The following is a 23,132-nucleotide window of genomic DNA, read 5'->3' on the forward strand; positions in this document are numbered from 1 at the left end:
GTGAAAGAGAGCCACGACCGCGACCAGCAACACCCATGGCTGCGGGCAGGAAGGCTGGCTACCAAAATTTTAGTTTTTTCCAATTTTCTTGAATGACTCTAACAACACAAATAACTCTCAAATCTCATTTTTAATTCCATAAACATCCAATTAATTATTGGTAATAGCCATGGGGGTTGTAAGTCACAATTTTTTCTTTCCATTAGAGCATTTGGCTAGAATACACCTAGAGGCTTGGTAATTCAAGAAAGTTATTTCCAAAATTGTGAGAGTTCCCTTTGTGCTTGAGTTAGGAAGAAATAAGATTTTGGACAAAGGTTTCAAACCTTGTTCAAGTTGGTGATCCCCAACACTCTTCACTTTGGTTGTGTGAGTGAGAGTTCTTTGTTCATTGTTCTTATTATTTTAATTTTATACTATTGCTTTCATCTTCTTCTCATATTCTCTATTTACTCTTTTACTTGTATCTTTTGTTTTAGGAATGTAATCTCATCTATATCTTTCATTTTACTACTCTTAGTTTATTTGTATCATTTTTTCATAGAGTTGTACTTTCATTACTATCGTCTTCTACCATTTTCCATATTTACATGTATCTTTTGTTATAAAGTTGTAACTTTTTTTAATCAATCTTTGTTTATTTGTATATTTTGCTTAGAGTTGTAAAAGTGCTTTTACCATTTCCATTGAGGCGACTTATATTTTCCTAACAGTTTTTCGTCAACCAAAATTAAATAAGAGCAATTAAGCACTTAAGAATAATAAGGAAGATAAGAAAAGAAACATATTTTTTTTATGTGGTTCAATAGTTAAATCCACCTAGTCCACGAGTCACTTTTATTAATATATTCTGCGTTAAAGCTTGAGAGCAATTTTGCAGAGCTTGAGTACAAAATTCGTGCGTCCCCCTAAATGACTATAACCTATGCTATTTAGAGGCCTGATTTACAAAATATCTCCTCCCTTAATTTTAGGGAAGTTACATAATATCTAATTTGAATTCAAAATATAAAATAATTAATAAATATACAATCAAATATATCGAATATCAAATATCTCTTAAGAATATGGTTGTTAATATACAGCTATAAACAATTCCATAATTATAGGGAATTGTAACCGTCTACTTTGGTATTTTGGTGCGCTTTCAAGCTTGCAACATGGTTTGAGCTCACCGCTACATGAGTATTCAACTCCTCATCATCTGTCAAGCCTTCGAGACTAACTTTCGGAGTGAACCCTCTTCTTCAAGCTCACATCTCATGCTCGCACCATGCCTGTGACATGGCATTTTTCTGAATGATTACTAGTGTAAGTCATCATTGTTTGTCTATTATATACACGATCTCCACTTTTACGTGCCTACATTTCGAGGCTCATAAATATATCTAAAAATTTGGGGTGTAACATTTTGTCCCCTCAAAATTATCTTTTCGAGCCCCGTGAGAAGGAAACTTTTGAACTTCTATTTCGGGAAATGTGCCCACCTACCACACTCGAGTGGGTAAACGTGTCAACAACATGAATGGATGTTGATATTACTCGAGTACTTTTGTAACGTCCCAAATTACCTAATAAGGCTTAGGGCCTTGATTAGGGGGTCAGGATGTCAATCTATGGAATTATATATTTATATGATATATTTGCGTATGACTATGTGATTATGTGAGTTATATGATAATGTAACTAGATATGCATGTTTAGGAGTATTAAATATGCATGCGGGCCAATTTCTTATTAGAAGGGTAATTTTCATAATTTGGCATGTTGTGGGCATAATTGTATGTATGTGCATATATGTGATATATGTGAGAGACCACATTATAGGGAGCAAGTTAGCTGAAAAGTCATAACGGGACCCAATACCCGACTCAAGGTGAGTCAAGGGGTATTTAAGGTATTTAGCATAGTATGGGGTTATCGGATAATGAGAATGAATAATTGAGGATATATTTAGAGTTAGTGAGATTAGGAGGGTATACTGGGGATTTTGATCATTTTTCCATCAAGGACATTTTTGGTACCCTGAGCCTCGGGATTAGCTTAAGTAAACGTAAGCCTTAAGAAAACACAAAACACTCAAACACCTCACTTACTCAACCGACTCGGTCCCTTTCTCTTTCTACTTTAGTTGTTCTACCACTACTACAAAACTGAGCTTTCCCGACACCCAACCACAACAGTCAACTCTGTTGACTGTCGTAATTGCTTAGCGGGACTCTACGCCGACAGTTAAAAACTGTAGGCATAGAGACCAACGCTGACAGCTAATAACTGTCACTGTTGCTTTTGACTGTCGCTATTGACCTCAACACCGATAGTTAATTTGAGACCAATGCCGACAGTTAAAATGTGTCGCTATTGACCCCAATGCCGACATTTAATTCGAGACCAATGCCGACAGTTAAAAGGTGTCGCTATTGACTCGAACGCCGACAGTTAATTCAAGAGCAATGCCGACAGTTAAACGTTGTCGCTATTGACCCCAACGCCGACAGTTAATAAAAGTCCAATGCCGACAATCATAAAATGTCACCGAAATTCAAATAAAAAATCTAAAATTATAATTCATGAGTAGTATAATTTTAAAAACAAACTAAATTATGTAAATATACATTTATAAAAATTATGTATTTATTAAAAACTTTTAAAACTAGATTTTTTTTGTTTCTAAATTTTCCATATTATTAATTTTTTTATTTATAATAATTTTTATATTAAAATTTAAATTAATTATGATATTAAGAGTAACAATACTTTAATTTAATTTAACTATATTATTGTTTAACATATTTATAAAATTAGTATCAGTTAAAAATAAGTTGTTTTATTGATGGGAAAAATATTATAAAATTATTTTAATATATAAATTTATTAGTAATAATTTTTATAGTATATGACATTGTTTATTTATTTAAAATTTATATGAAAATTAAAAAATATTAATAAAAATAAATTTAAATAAAGTGCACTTTTACCTAGTCTTTAAATTAAATAGTAGTTTAAGTTTCAAATAACAATTATTATACATTTTAAGAGAATTTGTATAGTTGTGATTTTTAAAATTATTTTTTATAGTATTAGGAGTATAAAATTGGGAGTTTTATAATCACATTTTTTTATATGAATAATATAATCTGATTTTTATTTATAAAATAATTTTTTAAAAAAAACATAAAAAAATAATCTAAATATTATAATCATATTTTATTTATCTAAATAATATAATCTGATTTTTATTTATAAAATAAAAAAATATAAAAAAAAATCAGAATAATATAATCACATTTTTATTTATCTGAATAATATAATATGATTTTTATTTAGCCAAATCCCTTTCTCTCTCCCACCCTACCCGATCCATACTTTCCTTTCTCCCTCTCTCTCTCTCGTATGCTCTCTGCTAGTCCCGAACGGCTGCCCTTCGATGGTCGTCGTCGTGCAGACATCAGATCAGGAGAACCAGACACCACCGAAACTCCCCTCGCGAGCCCTTCGTTGCCGTTCTCCGCCGCGAGCAGAAGCCTCCAGGCTCGTACGTCGCTGTCGTGGCTTCAAGGCCAGTTTCTGGCCTCCTCCGACATCGTCTAAGGAGAAAGGTAGCATGGGTGAACTCAGGGTATCAAGACGAACAAAGCCCAGCCAATGATCGGGCTTTTAAGTGACCGGAGGATCAGGCTAAAATATTGATAAGGTTGTTCGTGAGCATGACCCGAAAGGTAGAGATGTTGAACTATTTCGCTGGCATCTATATGGTGATGGTAAGTTGGTGATATTGCTCACTTTTTATATGAGTCAGTTACCTGGCTACCACCTGAATCATATTATAATGTGCTTATTTTTAATCAGATCTGTGAATGTTAATGCTCTGCTCTTATACTATCCAATTTGTCATCATGTATGTTTTCAAGGGAATTTCCTTTTATTATTTTGTTCTTTGTTGTCATTTTAAAATGGGTACACAAATTATGTTTATACATATGTTTTCAATGTTTGATAGAGCCAACTATTACCTCATGCTGCATCAATTGTACGCCTCATCTCAGTCTACTTTAATAAGTGTGCCTTTCCAGAATTGAGGACAAAGATATATTCAATTAGGAGGATATTGTTGCTATCTATGGGTGTTGGTATGTAGTAGTTTCTTCATATATTTTCTGTCTAGTTTTATTCTTAATTTTTGTCAAGTTCTAGTGTTCAACTATCAGACAATGTTATAATTTGATACGCATTAAATCTCTTAATTATGTCTAAGATTCTCTCTCTCTATATATATATGTGTATGTGCTTGGGTTGTATTCTTTTCTTTCTAGTCTGATATATGATATTTTATCTTATGGAAGTCTTATATGTATATAGTTACCTAGATATTTTAGGTGAAGCATCTAGGTAACCAAAAATATCACTGGAATTGCAATGCCTAATGGCTTGAACAAATATTTGCACTTCTATATTGAAGGCAAACCAATCTTCCGGTATGTTTTGCCTGAATAACTTTTGTTATTATGAGAAGTTATCAACATTTCCAAGGCTCCAATGAGAGAGAGAGAGGAGGGAGGAGATGATAATTTATTCTAAGATTGATTGAGGGGTAATTTATATTAAAGGGCATATAAGAATTTTGTTTAATATAGAAAGGAGGTGCGTAGAATTGTGTTTCACCACAGAAGGAAGCCAAGTGTATTAGTGTAATATCTGGCACACTTTGATATACGATGAACCCAGTCTTTCCTACAAGACTGCAACCCCCTCCAGAGTATCTTGTGAACTTGTCAATAGAACTTATAATATGATTAGCAGATATTTAAGCAATCATTGATACCAAGTTGTTTAATTCATGCATTCACTAAGCCCTACAATCTCGGGAGTGTAAAATCTTGCAAATTGTTACTAGGTTTCATGCATTTTTTCTTATAACTATATTGATACCATATGATATTATGATTTTACAGTTCTTGAGGTTGCTTTCAGTAGAATTTGTTGAAGGTTTTTGCAATTTTAAATAATAAACTATATGTGGATATAGCTGATAATCATGACTGAACACTACATTTTCTATTTTGTATGACTATATCTCAATTCAAGAAGCTTAGTTAAATGGTACACTTAAATTTATCCTTACTCGATCATGGTTGTTTTCCTTTGATTCTACCACAATAGATTATTCCAATGTTGAAATGGACAAGATGTTCATTCAAAGAAAGTGATGGATGAAATTTTTTTGTGCTTGTTAATTTTTTGTGCTCTTTTTCAAGAAAGTTGCATGAAACTCATTTTTGGCATACAATGTGAATTTTTTTTTAGTTATGCTGAAACTTGAAAACTTGTCATATTTTTTTAGATTTTTGAGTTTTGAGTGGTTTATTTGCTCTTAACAAGTGTATTTAAATGATTTTAAGATGCCACAAAATAAAAATTTTCAAGAAAGTTGCATGAAACACATTTTTTATATACAATCTGATTTTTTTTTTAGTTTGATCATTCTGAAAGGTGAAAACTTGCCTTATTTTTTTAGGAGCATTAGAAAAGCTTGCTATTGATTGGAAGAGGTATATTCTTTTATTAATTTTAATATTATACAAGTGTATGTTAGAGGAGTTTGAATATCTTAAATATTCATCCATAGTGAAGTAGGTTCTGAGATTATAATTGTGTGCTGTGGTGATAACGGAAGGTTGATAACTTGCATGTCTTAGTGAAGTAGGTTTTGTGATATATATAATTGTGTGCTGGGGGAGATATAAGGAAGAAAAATATTGTTTAAATTGATTGAATTATTCGAATTAATATTGACAGATGGTTAGGTTACAAATATAGGGGAAGTGTTGACCGTTTTAAATTTAGCAATGATAATTAAAAATAATGGGGCAAGAGATAAAAATTGTTATTTTTTGCGTGAAGACCTTTAACTTCACTAACTAAATCATAAAAAATAGCATGAATGATTTAGATTATGAAAAATTAACATTTCACTTTCATTTATATTCAAATAAAGCTCAAGATAGTCATATATTGAATATGACAAAAAAAAAAAACTAGCTTTTGCAAGAGGGTCGGGGAATTGTAGCAAAATAACTTTTGCATAGGGTTCCACCGTGGGGACAAAGATAACACATAGAGTTAGGGACAATTTATGAAATAGAGCAAACCTTAGTGAATTTTGATTGAAAACTTGGCCAAATGGGCCAATGCCTAGTCCAAGATCATGAAGATCTAAATACTAAATACTAAATAGACTCATAATGATATTGATATTAGATTTTGGAGTTTGGAGTTTGGAGTTTTTTGTGCTGCCATATTTGTTGTATTCAGATTTATATTGCTTTGAGGCTTTAGATACCCTACTTTTGATATTGGTATTATAGGGTACATTTGAGCTACTTTTATCTGCCTTAATTTTCTAGTATATTGCTGGCTATGTTGATCCTTGTCATCCCCAGTGGCTCTTTAATGCTATTTATTGTGTATGTTTTTTACTGGTTTGTTTTCCTCTCTGCTTTTGACAAGTATCATAAATTGTTTTTGTTTTAGTTCAGTTAATAGACTATTTTACTTTTATGGTCTGGTTTTGTTGGCTAGTTAATGCTCTCTCAAGTGTGATTTTGAGCATGTTTGAATATGAGAAGTCGACAAATAGATCTTTCTAGGAAAGAATAAGGGATTCGTCTATTTGGAGATTGGGGTCCTTAGGGATTGGTTTTGGGAGAGCCGAAGGTCTCTTGAATTACCTTCACCACTGTATTCAAACACGTAATCTCAGTACAATATTATTTTAGCTCATATTTCCTCTTTATTCTCTACTGGTTTATTCTTCTCTGTATTCTTATTTCTATTTCTGATCATCGTGAAATTCTAGTAAGATTATTTCAAAGAAATAACACATATATGAAGTAATGTGTACATGGTGACTACTTTTAATCCATTATAAATTATCTGGATTGTCTTTTGACTACATGACATGTTACTTGCTTAATATACTATTTTTTTGTATATATATTTATAGAGTTTGTACTCAAATATTAATTTTCCATTTTATTTGGTATGTGGACATGATAAATCAAGTTGCAAAATGGTTTTCTGTGTAGGTACCAAGGCAAATGTAAAACCTTAATGTACGATGTTACAAAATTTAAAATAACCAAATTTTGTTTTCCACACTCCTTTCAAGCTAGTGCAAATATGTGTATCAAATACTATAATTCACAACATCATTGGTCTCCCAACTGTCTCAAACCTTGTCAGCATTCTTACAATGTCAGTTTTTGCTTAATAATCTCTAAGAGGGATTAATCAACTAATTTTACATATTTAAATTGTTGGTTCTCTCATTCATTCTTTAATATATTATGGTAAGATATACTATTTAATTATAATTTGAAGTCGTTAATTCATTGGTGCAGGGAATAAGGAATATCACAGGATTGACTTTTAGGTGGATGTCTAGATTTATTAGGAAGAATATTAACAAAAGAAACATGATTGAGCTTGAAGTGATTTGGAGAAGATAATTATATTGTCTTGTTGAGATTTATTGTATTATATATTTTGAAGTTTATAGATTTATAATATTATAATGAATTTTTATTGAGAATTATTTAGTCTCATGGGGATTTGATGTATTTATATTTCAATTGTATGAATAAATGTTGTATGTATATGAATTTTTATTATGATAAATATAATTTTTTTTTACAAATTATGGTAATAATAACTAATTATGTGAGTAATTTTTTTATTTAAATTTATATCAAACTTCAATTGTTAAAAATATAATTAAAAGTTTTAAAAAATATTTATCAAAAAATAAATTTTTTTATACATAAATTTAATGTTACGGCGACACGTATTAACTGTTGGCGTTGCCAGTAACGACGACTCTTATTAACTGTCGGCGTTGTAAGCAACGGTGACACGTATTAACTGTCGGCGTTGCCAGCAACAACGACACCTATTAATTGTCGGCATTGCTAGCAACGGCGACACGTATTAACTGTCGGCGTTGTCAGCAATGGCGACACCTATTAACTGTCGGTATAGCCAGCAATGACGACACTTATTAACTGTCGGCGTAGCTACCCTACGCTGACATAGGCAAATACGACAGTTAGTCGACTGTCGTCATTGTTCAATAGTGACAGTTAAAAACTGTCGGGAAAGCCCGTTTTTGTAGTAGTGTATGTTTATTCTTGAGAACTTAAGAAGATTTTGGCTGGAAACCAAAGAATTGAAGGCTTGGGTTAGGATTTGAGATTGGTTGTGGCTAGGAGAGCATCATTCATAGCAGAGGTAATGCTTTAATCCCTGTTCCAATTGAATTTCTGCCATGTTTTCCTTAAGCTTTGAGGTGTTCTTGACCTTGTGGCTCAAGTATGAGATTTTGGATTTTTGGTGGGTCTTTAATTTAGATTTTAGTTGGGTTTTGTTGATGGGAAGATACTAAAGTTGTTATGGAGATTAAATTGTGGTTTTAGAATTGAATTGGGATAGTTTTGATTGGGTTGGCTGAAGAAGAACCAGAGAAATTATGGGTTCGTGGGGGCGGGCCGTAGCTCTGTTCTTGGGGTGTCGCAACCCTTTTGAATCCAGGGGCCAAGGAGGGTGTCTGACACGAAGGCGCGCTGCGCCGCCTGTTTGGTTGCGCCGCAATGCGTGTCCAATGAGAAGGGAGGATGAGGCCTCTAACTTGGGTGGACCGCAGTGCAGGTTCCTGGGGCCATGGCACTTAAGGGGTTTTGAGCTCGGGAGGGATTTTGAGTGTTGGAACTCAAACCTAAGGGCTCGGGATTGATTCTACTACCCGGTTTAGTAGAATTCGAGGTCCTGAAGGCTAGGACATGGTCTGAAAGCCTTTATTTGCTAATTTTTGATGGAATCCTATATTATGGTTGTGACTAGGTTATCACTAGGGGATCGGAACTGGGATCGTGCTCGAGGGTCCTTCTTATTTATGCTATACTCGGACCTGAGGTAAGAAAACTACCCCCCCCCAATACACGATATATGTGATTAGGGATTGGCCCGACCATTAATAATAGTTATGAATTGGGCTTGGGCCCCTGAGAATGATTATGTTTATGTTATTGTTTCCCTTGTTGATTGAACATACTTGAATATTTTGTACCTGACTAAGTGTTACATGATTGTTCTCATGGTTTGCGTACTAGGGCTTATCCTCGTTAAGGAGCATGGTTATTGCTATGTTTGTGATTTCTTAATGATAAATTATGATTAATATGTATGCATGCTTGTATTGTTGAAGTATGCCTATATGTATCTCTTTCTGTATCTGTATTTGAATATCTGGTTTAAGGCTTGAATTATTAGTCAAGGACGGAAATAGTGCGCTATGCGCTGGTCGAAAGGCTTAGGCCTAAATCAGCAGCGTACTACTACGTTGGTCAACCCAATGGTCGTTGAAAAAAAAGGCATTTGGCTAGCTCTATGGCTAGTTACCCAGAGCTAAGGGCGAGGTCCCTAGGTGACTCTATGGTCACTTAACTAGGGCAAAGGGCCTTGGGTTGACTCTATGGTCAACTAGTTAGGGCAGCGGCCCCAAAATGGTCCAATGACCATTTATTTGTAATTGTATGCCTGCATGAGTAGGTTATTCCTGTTGGACATACTAGATAAGTATTTGGAAATCTATATTCTCTGTTCATGCACATGTTTTAGTTTTCTTGCTGAGCCTCGGCTCACGAGTGCTTCATGGTGCATGTAAGGGAAAAGCAAAGCTTAACCAACCATGAGTTGGAGAGCTTCGGTGGAGGCGTGTACATATGCGACTACTCATCCACCACGACCGATGATGTCTCAGAGGAGCTAGGGTTGTAGCCCTGATTTTTCCGCTTAGGTAAGCCGGCTGTAATTTTAATGTATTTACACCCTTTTAAATGTTTGTTTGTAATATTTTGGGATCTCATTTAAGTATGAAACTTTTTAAATAAAAGTCAACAGTTCATTTGAAAAAAAAAATTTAACCCTAACCCTTATCGTTAACCTTAGTTACACGCTTATAACCAAACGACTTGATTAGCATGTCTAACACAGTTTAAAATACAAAGTGTAACGATCCTGGATTAGGAGGATGTTACAACTCTTATTTTGCCCACATATGTTCACTAACATACTTTTTGCCGCCAGTTTTTGAGACTAAAAGTGGTCCCTTGGATCTCATGTCCTCTTCGAAGAAGAACATATCAGATATCCCCCAATTTTCCACACACTCTCCGTTTTACAAAGAGTTTCCAAGGTTCTCCTTGTATAAGCATTTTCAATCCACTCTACAGTTTCATCATCAACCCCCCTTGTGTAAATTTCTCTACCATTTCTTTGCTGATAATGTCTGAGTTTTTTCTGCTCTTGATCTATTTGGAAATAAAAGGGGTATCTTGATCAGTTTTCCTTAGGATTTTGTGGGAAAAAAATGAGTTTTTTAAGGTAAAAATGGCAATTTTTCTTGGTTGTAAACTGGTAGGATATATGTATCGTACAAGAAAAAGGGTTTTATATGTAGGGATTATACACACGCAAACCAATAATAACCTTTTTTGTGCAAATGCCCATTTTTTCCTAGAAAATTTGGATAGCCCGAATTGGAAATTAACTACCCACTTTATGTGGGTATTGCCTCGATACTTCGAGCCTATATTAGCCTGATTACATGGAAACTTTAGCCTCGTTATTTCGAGCCTATTCCAACTCAAAATTTTGAGATATTCTTAGTTTATCCATCTTTTAAATCAATGGGCCCTCACCTTTTTCTTTATTTTTAGAAGATGCAATCTTCCGAGAAGAATTGGTGGGGGCCCAACCTTGCCATCCCTTACCAACCTTCCTCACCTCGAATAGATTATCCATTCTCGCATAATAAAAGACTAATACGCTAATACAAAGAATGCACTGAATGTGAAGACATCAATGCTCATTTTAGACGTCAAATCATCAAGGTCATAGAGGGAAAAAGAAAAAGACTCTGATTAGTTGTTCACCTCGAGAGCGGTTCCTACATCTGTCCCATACATTTGGACCATGCCCTTAAGGTATCCATCGCCTTTCATCCCAATGAGCTCTCCTTCAAACTCATGGAGAGCTCTTCAAGACAACCCCCTCCTCAAGTATCTTCCCTCCCCTCTTCTAGATGTAAATTTTTTAAGGTCGATCTTTATGAGAGCTTCGCTAAATCCACCAGACAAGTTTTGAACATCCTGTATTCATATGGGTTGAAAATGTCTGCTTAATTCGTTTGCTGAGCTCTAGAATTAGAGGAGAAGAACAGTTATGCTCTGGGTGAGGACAACCCAGACCGAACATTCAAGCTTTCGACTTGAAGTCGCGAGCATATGAGGGATGGGGCATTATTGCCCTTAAAGGATTATTTTAAGAATTTTACTGATTGGGTCAATATCGTTCCCTTCCAATTATAGTCCAACTTCTATAGAGTTCTAGCGGCACTAAGGTCGCTATATCATGAGATAATATGGGAAGGGTCCTTAGCATAAGAGATTCTTTATCTCTTTTGCCTTAAAAGTAACCCAACTCGAGCTAAAGGCGGAGATGGGATTGATAATTTATCAAGCTGGCCTAGAGAAAAGAGGCTCTTGGAGGACATCCCTAACCATCCTCCCATATTCTACTATTTCCATTGAATCCGTAAGTATTTGCCTTAATGATTTTAAGACTAATTTTATTCTCTTAGCTCGATTTCTTATTCACTATGCTAATCTATAGCCAACTTCGATCATCCCCATCCCTCCAAAGAGATGGTGGACAGTCGAGAGGAAATATTGAATCTTCCATATTGCAGGCCATCTTTGAGTTACTTGCTGCACGAAGATAGGCTCGGTCTGTGCGGTTTGATCGGTGAAGGCGAGACCACCGATGATGATGGAAACTGCAAGTATGCTTCGTGGGAAAAAGTGCCTATCCCCAGTCCCTCCGTTCCATCTCGAAAAAAAAGGAAGATAGGCTCGAGCTTGAGCCTTGCTTTCACCTCCCCTACTGAGCCATATAGCTCGAGGAACATGGATGAGGACGAGGCGTCCTAGAGCTCAACTAAAGGAGGTAAAGTAGTCCTCGACTAATCAGGTTGGTCTCCCACACTATTAAAAATGGGAGCCCAATGTCCTAGTTTCCTTTAAAGATCCTGAAAACAATTTCCTGACTTTGTCGGGGACAGACTTCTTTCTAGATAGGGATGATAGCATGTTATCCAATTCTTAAACAATTTATTGTATAAATCGAATTTGGGAAGGTCTAGGGACCCAGTATTACTCGAATGATTGGCAAGATCTTTCTAAGGTGTCTCCCACATTCCGAGATGAAGAGTCAGGAGTAACTAAAGAACCTTCCCAAGTCATCGAGATGTCCTCGGATGACTTTTCTTTAGATTCTTGGTCTTCCAGTTAGGTTTCCCACCCTATAGTATGAACTTTTATTTCCAGTATTTATAAAAAAATATTCATACGTCTTTTCTCTATTTTCAAGATGAAATGGACTCCAACCTCAAAAATCTTCTCACCAAGCCTCCAAAGGCTAGAGGCTCAAAGCGAGGATGAGTCTCCTCAAAGAAAGAATGCCCCCATGTCCTCCCTCAAAGGTAGCCAAGGTTACTAAGAACCCCCCCCCCCCCCCCCCCCCCCTCACAGGCTACCACAACAACCTCGAGGCCTCCTGTTGCCACCTCGGAGCAGGTTCCTCCTCCTGCCCTAATGGCAAAGACTCATCCTCCTCCTAGCAAGGTCTCTTCTCTTGACAAGGGAAAAAAATTGTTGCCCTTGCAGCGTCGAAACCTGCTGCTGCTCCGGCCGTGGTTCGAAAATTCATAGCCTTGACTCATGAAAGAGAGTTCTTGTTGTCCAATGCAGCTAGGGCCTCTAGAGCCGATCTTTCCTAGGACTTTTTATCCCGAGTCGGTCGAACCTTCAACAACTTTCAGGACTCCGATTGGGAGTTCTTGAAGAGCAATAATTCTACTTCCATATTCGACAAGGGTTTTGAATTAACTATCTCGATAAGTATCTTTTGAGTTCGAGAAGTTCTCATAAATGATGAGTTATGTTTGCTAACACTTTGTCTATTTCAGAAGCTACTCAGTCTCCACCGTTAGAATTTCCTCCTGATGGCCCAGTTGGCCGTCAGTCATAAGCTCGCTTGCAAAGCCAAAGATGCCCAAACGAGAGCTGAGGATGACCTTAAGTAAGCCAAGGGAAAATTGGTTACTGCAAAGACCGAGATTGAGTGTCAGAAGATCGAATTTGATCGTTCTAAAGCCGATCATGATGCCACCAAGGCTAAGCTTCATCGTGTAAAGATTGAGCTCGAGACTAAAACTTCCAAGTTCAACTCTTTGAAACCAGAGCTCAATTTCCTTCAGAATCAAGTTGCCCAGCTCGAAGAGGAGAAGAAAGCCACATTTGATGTGATGGAGGAAGAGAAGAACTGTCTCACAGAAGAATTCAAAACCAAGAAAGAAGCTTCTATGAATCCCGACATTGACACTTCCTTCCTAGGTTACAAGGAGGAAGCTGCCAAAGTCACAACTCAAGAGGCTGGTACCAGCGGGTAGAAGGGTGTTGAAGTGGAATCTGCGACTACATAGCAGTCAAAAAAACTATAAGGGCTTCGACCCTTATTTTGAATTTGTAAATATTTAAGGTCCTTGCCCCAAGACAATTTTATTGCTCGAATGGTTGAGCCATTTTATATTTTGATGCTATACACTTTAGTTGTTAATTTATGTATACATCTGCTTTAGTTTATAGTATGCTCAGTATTTATCAAGTACCCAAATATTTCGAGCTTACACTATTTACAATAGTGATTTCCCTTGTTTATCCATTCAAGTCATTTTCGAGCTTATCTTAAACTTCCATAATTTTTATGTATGGTTATTCGTGATTGATCTCCTAATCCGATCTCGTTTAAACGAGCTTGACTACTATTACAACTACTTAAAATTTTTATTCCAAAATATTGTAGTATAATTTGTAGTAAGTCAAAAATATTTTTGATTTATTTAATTTTAAAAGATGATGATAATGATAATCATTATTTTGAATTTTGAATTTTGAATTTAAATTTTGAAATATGGTTGTCATATTTTCCTTAAAAAGATAAACACGTTATTTTGTGGGAAATTGAATTTAATTAAATAATTAAATAAAAGAAAAATGCAAATTTCCTGAAAAGGGAATAGCAGTACACGCCTGACACAGTCCAAGGACTGTGCCATGCGTGTACCACTATACAAATATTGTATCTATGTTGTTTTTATTTTATTTATTTAATTATTTAATAATTTGAAAATGGTTTTTCAATTTTGGTAAGTTAGATATTTACCTAAAATCTAATCCTGTCATCATTAATATGATATTTTTATATTACTATTATTATTATGAATAATAAGGTAATATGATTCTCTATATATATGATAAAGAAGAAGAGAAATATACACATATAGATAGATAGAAAATAGAAACACACAACAATACAGAGACAATTCAGAATAGTTCTTATAGTTTTTTGTTAGAAAAAATCTCCCTTGTCCTTCTTCTTTATTCTAGCGATTCTCAGACCATAACCCAAGTTTTCATGTTTTGAGAAATACTTGTGATTCCTAAAATACAAACCCATGTTCTCTACGTGCCCACACACATCTTGAGGTGTAGAGAACACTCCGAAAGATCGTGGTTTGAGTGCTCAAAACTTTGGATAGGAAGATCGCTAAAAATACAAAAAGACTCAAGGACACTTGATAGGCTTTAAGAGGTAAAAGTTTATGTTCTTAATTTTTTGTGTTTATATATTCTATATAAATATATTGTATATTTATATACATATTTGTTGCATGATTAATAGTATTGTATGATAATGTTTCTGGATTGTTTTCTTGGTCATATAAATTATTTATATGATTAATAAACAAAAATTTGGTTGTTGTTGTTCTGTTGTTCAAAAACAATAATGGGCCCACCACGCAAAGTTTTCTCTGCGTGCTCTGAATGGTTTTCCAACAATTGGTACTAGAACAGGTCATTAATATATACATATTATTAATTGATGTGTGAGGTTATAGGAATTTTATATTATATGTGATATATGTTTGAATTGATGGATGCTTATTTTCATGATGACAGATTCTTAAGGGTTTTTTATTATGGTGCTTTTGGGTTTATGAATTGTTCTTAAATTTCTAGATGAAATATGTAAGCCAATTTGGGGCCTAGGATTTTTGTAATTTTTGTTTAAAAATTATGGGTTAAAAATTTTGTGATGGCCCGAGCCTGAGCCACGAGCCCCAAGCCCGAGCCTAGCCATGAGCTGTGCCGGCCAGCCCGTGCGCGCATCCCAGGCAGGCTCGCGCCCCAGCCACTGCCATGCCCAGCAAATGTGCCCAGTAGCTGCGCCCATCCGCCTAGGCATCCGCGCCCTTGTGCATCCCAGTTGCGCCCCTGCGCACCCCACTCGCGCCTACTGGCTGTTAGCCTTGCGCCCAGCCACGCCCCTACGCCCTCCAGCCAGCAGCCGTGTGCACCTACTATGCCTCCGTGCTCTAGTCGCGCCCTTGCGCCAGGCTCCTTGCCGCCCAGCTGAACCACCTTTTGTTGCCGCCCTGTGGTACAACACCTAATGTGCTGTTACCATAAATATATTTTTAATTATTCATTTAATTTAAAACCATAAATTTAATTAAAATGGTTTTAATTTGGTAATTTCTTTGATTGAAATAATGGTGATCATTTACCTTAATATGTTTTAATTGTTATCTTCAATAATAAAAATTGTTTTAATTAAAATTATCTTGAATTTTAATTTATTAAAATTAAATTATTTAATTTTATTTTTGAATTAAATTACCCGAATTCAAATTGGATCTTAAAAAATTTTAGGTGTTAAAACCCAAAGTTTAATTATTTTAAAAGTTTGTTTAAAATAATTAAAATGTTGTATAATTCAAAAATGGATATGTAAAAAGGGTGGCATTGGCTCAACAAGACTACATCTCAAGGTTCAAGATCAAAGTGTCTTTTATCAAGCCTTAGTTAGTCTAGATTACATTTTTCATGTATATTTTTGCATGTGTTGTAATTTTTTTAGAAATACCCAAAAGTTACCATACCCGCTTTTATTTTATTTATTTATTATAAATATTTGAGAGTAATTAAAATGTTTAATATTTTGTCATAAATTATAACATGTCATTCGTATACCCACACAATATGCCACTACCATGCATTACATTGATGTAGAAACATGCTATTAGGAACGTCTTATATTTTTGTTATATGTTTATATATGAAAATTCATATAATAATAAATTTATTCTTAATTAGTTAAGATGGTAAATCAAAATTAAAGTTGTTTAATTTGTTGTTTTAATGAAAAATGTTTTATTAAAATAAAAATGATATTATCAAGGGCACAATTTTGTTTTTTCGTTTTGCTTAATTAGATTAGTAATTAATAGAAAATCATCTGGTAAAAATAATTAAATTTATTTTTACAAATAAATTAAAAAATATTGATTTTGTGAAAAGCAGACTTTTTCCGAAATAGTGAGTGGGAGAGGGGGGTTATGACAATAAGTCTCATTGTCTTCATTATTGGTTGAACACCGAGAGGCATAGGAAGAGCCTAATGTCGCCTTCGTTTGCGGCCTCCCTAAGGAAAGACTTTCGAATATGTTTATTTTATCTCATGGTTGACTTCTCTTATGAGAATATAATTAGTGATGTATTTCAAGTTTGACTGACCCTAAGACACTTGTCACATGTATGTTTATTAAGGATTTAAGGTTTTTGATGAATAAATATAATCATGGATAAGTCTAGGAAAGTCTAGAACCTTCCATCATCTCTTAGGATCACATTTTACTTAGTCAAAGTGGTTTAAACAAATTCAAGTATGCTGAAGGTGTGCAAAAATGTGTTTGAATTATTAGCGTATGTCGATATATCGCAGTTATAGAGGCTGATATGTCGCCTATGATTAATATGGAAAATACGTCGAATTCGTACGAATGAAACCACGAACCCTTGGAAATATGGTGTAGGCGATATATCGCCTATAGGAGGTAATATATCAGCTCCAGTAAGCCATTTTTGAATTTTCGTAAAATCCTGAACTAGAAACAACCCTCAACAACTTTGACTCATTCCTGAATATCTTCGACAGAGTTCTGGGCATTTGTTGAACATATAATTCAAATTTATTCAATTTTTAATCATTTATTTATTCATTTTAAAGGGATTTAGTTTAACTCATTGAACTCTATAAATAGGACCATTCACTCAGCCATTTTAGCGGAATTCAGAGCCTGCAAGCTGCTAATTTCGTTCTAGAGAGAAACACTAGGGTTTTGGGGTTAAAGCTTTCAAATCTAAGCTTTTCTAAACACTTGGGAAGTAAGATTTTGTGTGATTTCGATGTTTGAGGTGTAGATCGAAGCTTTAAGCTATCTAAGGTATTCTTATCCTCAAGTTTAATCCATCATAGTTTTTTTTTTTTTCGTTTTCTTCAGTCCTAACTCGTGATAATGACTTTTGGTTAGGTGTTCAATTTCTTTGAAACATAAAGTTTTCGGTAAGTTCTTATCCCGGTGGTTTAGATATTCTCTTCATCTTATTTTCTTTAGGAAACTTATGTTTATGTTTGGTTTTAGGAGTTTCAATCCTGCTCTTGTCTCCAATATTCTAGTTTTTGGTAAGGAAAATTAGGTAGTTTAGTATTATGACTTAGTTTATTAGTTTATGATCTAGTTTATGTTTGTATGATCTAACATTTCAGGTACAATAAATGGGTAAGTGTGTCTCGACCTAAGGTATCCAATGATGTATGACTGACTTATGTCCGGTAGGCTCGGTTGCCAAAACTTTATGACAGACCTAAGTTGATGTTCGGTGTATGACGGACTTATGTCCAGGGCTTAATTGCCACCCTGTATAAACACTTATGTTCTTATTATATCTAACTTGTTATTATGACCTATATTTATGATTACGACTTATGATTATCACTTATAATTTATGATCTATGACTTATGATTTATGGCTATGACTTAGATTATGATTTATGATATGATTTAGGTTATGATATGACCTAGGGTTTGTTGTTGTATGATTAGTATAAATAAGTTGTGGTATGAATTTTGTGAAATTTATGATATGTTTGATTATATGATTATATGACTAACTGTTGTTTGTATTTTCCTTATTGGGCTTAGAAGCTCATTCCTTATGATGTTGTTATTTCAGGCAATTAATGATAGAAAACTCGGTGGCGAGTGGGACCTAGGAGCTTCGTGATGTACTCGTGGGGACCATATAGTCGAGGAAGATCAAGCGGACTTATTTTTTTATTAAACCGTGTTCATTTTAAATTTTTATTTAAAGGTTGCTCATTTTTATGTTAAAGACAATTATTTTATTTTTTGTAAAACCATGGATCCATGTATTTATTTTAAAAATTTTATTCAATAAAAGAGAAAAATTTATGATTATGACCCAATGCTGTGTTATCGATAATTTATGAGAAATTAGGGCGTTGCAGGTGGTATCAGAGCCCATGACTATATTGGTCCTGAACGCTCCCATGAAATACACACGATAGCTACAAAGGAGCAACTCATTACCAAGTAAGTATACACATTGTTTTCGAAATATGTTTGTAATGTCTTTCTTGTGTTATTTTAAGAAATTAGCCCAATGGACTCAAGTATTGTTAGAAAGGTTAAAGCTATAAGAAGAATACCAAACCATGAGTATGATAATGGATCCGATATGGCGGATTAGACGTATATTAGAACACATCGCTAAATTTTATTATATGCTGTTTTAGAATATTTTCACTAGTTGCTATTTTTTTTTATATAAAACATGTTATTTGCTTTTATTATTATTTCATTGTTTAGTAAGTGTTAATAGTTTTGGATTCAATTGAAAGTGTAAAGTTTAAATTTCTCTCTTATGGGTTAGCCCATTTGTGAAGGCCCATTTGCTTTGCATTATTAGATTGGGTCCAATTTAAATGAATACCAATTAATAAATCAAGGGTTCAAATTCCTGTGTTTTGGGTCCAAGTGGAAGTTAGGCGGACTTAGTAGTGGGTACGATATACTGAACCCAGTCCTCCTCCATGGAAGATTCAATTGTTAAGGCCCATTTACCCGAGTTGTACTTAAGTGTAATATGGTAGTTTTTATAGATAGATGGACCTAATACACAGTAGTACAATAGGCTAAGTTGTAAACTCTACTTGTTTTATTTGTTTTAGCTTTTACAAATTTTCTCTTTGGGGAAGCAGAAAGACACATGGAGCAGGAACCAAGAAGATCTAAAAGACTACATGGCCAGGGAAGAGGCAGAGGGAGAGGAAGAGGAGTAGTCGCCACCCCATATATGAAGAATTTCCAGCAACCCCAGGAGTGCCAGAGGCACTAAATGTAGTTGAAGGACCGGCAGCTGCTGCTACTCGAGAAAATTTGGAAAGAGAAAATGCCCGTCTTAGGGCAGAGCTAAGAAGAAGGGAAGAAGAGTTCCAAATAAATTCAGGGCAACAATAACAAGTGGCACAGCAAGTCATTCCTCTAGCACAATTACTACAGTTGGCAGAACCTCGCTACGAGGCAGTGTATGAACGCTTTCGAAAGTAGCAACCACCGAACTTCGATGGTTGATTTGACGCAATAGAAGCTGAAGAATGGCTTCGATCAGTGGAGTCCATATTAGAACACATGCGGCTGGGAAACGAAGATCGAGTCTCTTGCGCTTCAAGCTTGCTAAAGAAAGACGCCTGCATCTGGTGGGATATAGTTAAGCAGACTAGAGATGTCAATGTTATGACATGGGAGGAGTTTATCCAGGTGTTTAACAAGAAGTATTACAGTCCTGCGATTCTAGCCATAAGGATGGACGAATTCATTGCGCTTACTCAAGGGAATTCAACTGTGACGGAGTATGCCAGGAAGTTTGATAGGCTGGCTAAGTTTGCAGTGGACATGGTACCCACTGAGACGCTAAGAATTCAAAGATTCGTGAAGGGACTGAAACCTATGATAACCCGTGACGTAAAAGTTAATTCGGGGGATAACCACTTATGTGGAAACATTAGAGGTAGCCTTGGAAGCTGAGCAGGCTAAAGAAAGAATATGGAAGGAAGGCGCGGCTAGAAGGGACGCCAAAAAGTATAACAATGAACAAAATGACCACAAATGAAAACATGACGATGGTCAAAATCAAAAAGCCGGCGAGAAGAATAAGACTATATCAGAAAGTAACAAGAATAAGAAGCCTTATGTGGAATATCCCCAGTGCACTATCTGCAAGAGGAAGCATTCAAGAGAATGTCGATATAAAACGAAAGGTTGTTTCAATTGTGGAGAAGAAGGACACATTAAAAATGATTTCCCTAAGATGAAAGACCAAAAGAAAGATGACAAGCTTGTGCCAGCCAGAGTTTTTTCTCTTACTAGAGGTGAAGCAGAAACTAGTAATACAGTGGTAATAGGTCAGGTCACTATCTTTGGTAAATTATGCGATGTTTTATTCGATTCGGGAGCTATGCATTCCTTTGTCTCTATGAATATGATTGATAGCTTATATAGACCATGCGAACATTTTAGAGATAAGTTTGTCACAGAATTACCCTCGGGGGAAAGAATGCTATCTAGTAGAGGGGTGCGTCGCATTATAGTTAAGATCGGAGCAAAAGAATTACCAGTAGATTTGATCATGTTAGACCTTAAGGATTTTGATGTAATTTTAGGCATGGACTGGTTAGCAAAATATACGGTGGCGATAGACTGTAAGGGTAAGACAGTCAACTTTCAAACAGAAGGCGGAGAATAGTTCACCTTCAAAGGAGAAGCTTCCCGAACTCGCATACCGATAGTATCTGATCTCAAAGCTCAATGGTTAATCAATAGTGCTTGCTAGGCATTTTAGCCAGTGTGGTGGACAAAATGCGAGAGACACAGCTAGAACCAAATGATGTACATATTGTATGTGAATTTCTTGAAGTATTTCCAAAAGATCTACCAGGATTACCTCCGAGTGGGGAAATCAAGTTTGAAATAGAATTGGCGCCTGAGATGACACCAATCTCAAAAGCTCCCTATAGAATGGTGCCTACCGAGTTAAAGGAGTTAAAGATACAACTGTGGGAGCTTCTAGACAAGGGTTTCATCTGACTGAGCTATTCTCCTTGGGGAGCACCAGTGTTGTTTGTCAAAAAGAAGGATGAAAGTATGAGGATGTGCATCGACTATTGAGAACTAAATAAAGTGACAATCAAGAACAAATACCCTTTGCCTTGAATAGACGATCTTTTTGATAAACTACAAGGTTCTACGGTATTCTCGAAGATAGATTTTTGGTCGAAGTATCATCAGCTAAGAGTACGAGAAGGAGATATCCCAAAGACGGCTATTCAGACTAGATATGGACACTACGAATTTCTAGTAATGTATTTTGGATTAACGAACGCACCTGCTGCGTTCATGGATCTTATGAACCGATTATTTAAGCACTACCTGGATTAGTTCGTTGTGGTGTTTATAGATGACATATTGATCTTCTTAAAGATGAAAGTCGAGCATCAAAAGCACCTGCGACTGATGTTGGGATGACTCAAAAGTCATCAACTATACGCTAAGTTTAAGAAATGTGAATTCTGGCTAGAGAATGTGGCATTTCTAGGACACATTGTGTCTAAAAATGGTGTAGAAGTAGACCCAGCCAAGATCGAAGCAGTGAAGGATTGGTCAAAACCCAAGAGTGCCACGGAGGTGAGAAGTTTTCTGGGATTGGCAGGATACTATAGACGATTTGTTGAAAGGTTCTCCAAAATAGCTATACCCTTAACAAATTTAACGCGGAAGCAACAGAAATTTGTATGCGAAAGCAACAAAAATTCGTATGGACGGAGAAGTGTGAAGAAAGCTTCCAAACATTAAAAGGCAAGCTCATATCAGCCTCAGTTCTATGCGTCCCAAACAATAAAGGAAAGTTTGTAGTGTATTGCGGCGCGTCGAAGCAGGGACTTGGATGCGTTTTGATGCAAGACGAAAGAGTGGTCGCATATGCCTCGAGACAGGTAAAGGAGTACAAACAGCGGTACCTGACCCATGACATAGAATTAGCAGCGATGTTTTTTTTCTAAAGATTTGGAGGCACTATCTTTACGGAGAAAAATGTGAATTCTATATGGACCACAAAAGTCTAAAGTACTTCTTTACGTAGAAGGAGCTCAATATGAGGCAACAGAGGTGGTCGGAGATAGTAAAGGACTATGATTGTGAGATCTTGTATCATCTAGGAAAGGCTAATGTCATGGCAGACACACTTAGTAGGTGGAGTTAGGGAAGCTTGCCAACACTTAAGGGGATAGCTCAACACTTACAAGATGATATCAAGAGGTCCAAAATTGAGCTAATAACTGGACAACTAGCTGACCTCACGATCAAGTCAAAACTAATGGAGGAAATAAAGGAGAAACAATAAGAAGAAGAGTTTCTTCTTAAGATGAAGGCAACACTACAAAGCTCAGAGAATGTTGATTTCTCATTGACAAAAGAAGGCATGCTACGATATAGGAACCGAGTATGTGTGCCCGAAAGTGGTGAATTAAGAGAAAGTATTATGAAGGAAGCGCACACTATTATGTATTCACTTCCCCCAGGATCGACCAAGATGTACAATGATGTTAAGATAATGTACTAGTGTCTGGGGATAAAGAAATACATAGAAGAATTTATAGCAAAATGCCTTACCTGTCAACAAATTAAAGTCGAACATCAAAGACCCGCTGGAACTTTGCAACCATTGGAGATTCCTGAATGGAAATGGGAAGATATAGCAATGGACTTCATGACGAGATTACCAAGGACCACCAAGCAACATGACTCTGTTTGGGTGATAGTAGATAGACTCACAAAATCTACTCATTTTTTGCTGGTAAGAACAGTTTATAATGCTGAGCAGTACGCAGAGCTTTATGTGGCGGAGATAGTAAGACTACATGGAGTTCCAAAGACGATAGTCTCTGATAGAGGATCGGTTTTCACATCAAAGTTCTGGGAAGGTCTACAGCATGCAATGGGCACTAACCTAAAACTAAGTACATCATTTCACCCTCAA

General features: G+C 35.6%; 1 long non-coding RNA gene across 1 annotated transcript; it reads left to right on the forward strand.

Annotated features, from left to right (window-relative positions):
- The first annotated feature begins 3,323 nt into the window (after positions 1-3,323).
- LOC133818403 (uncharacterized) lies at positions 3,324-13,731 on the forward strand. Its single transcript, XR_009885894.1, has 3 exons — positions 3,324-3,761; positions 7,401-9,850; positions 13,082-13,731. It is a non-coding gene; the product is annotated as an uncharacterized LOC133818403 (long non-coding RNA).
- The last annotated feature ends 9,401 nt before the right edge of the window (positions 13,732-23,132 follow it).

The sequence above is a fragment of the Humulus lupulus genome, chromosome 2 (genome assembly GCF_963169125.1).
Source record: "Humulus lupulus chromosome 2, drHumLupu1.1, whole genome shotgun sequence".
NCBI lineage: Eukaryota > Viridiplantae > Streptophyta > Magnoliopsida > Rosales > Cannabaceae > Humulus > Humulus lupulus.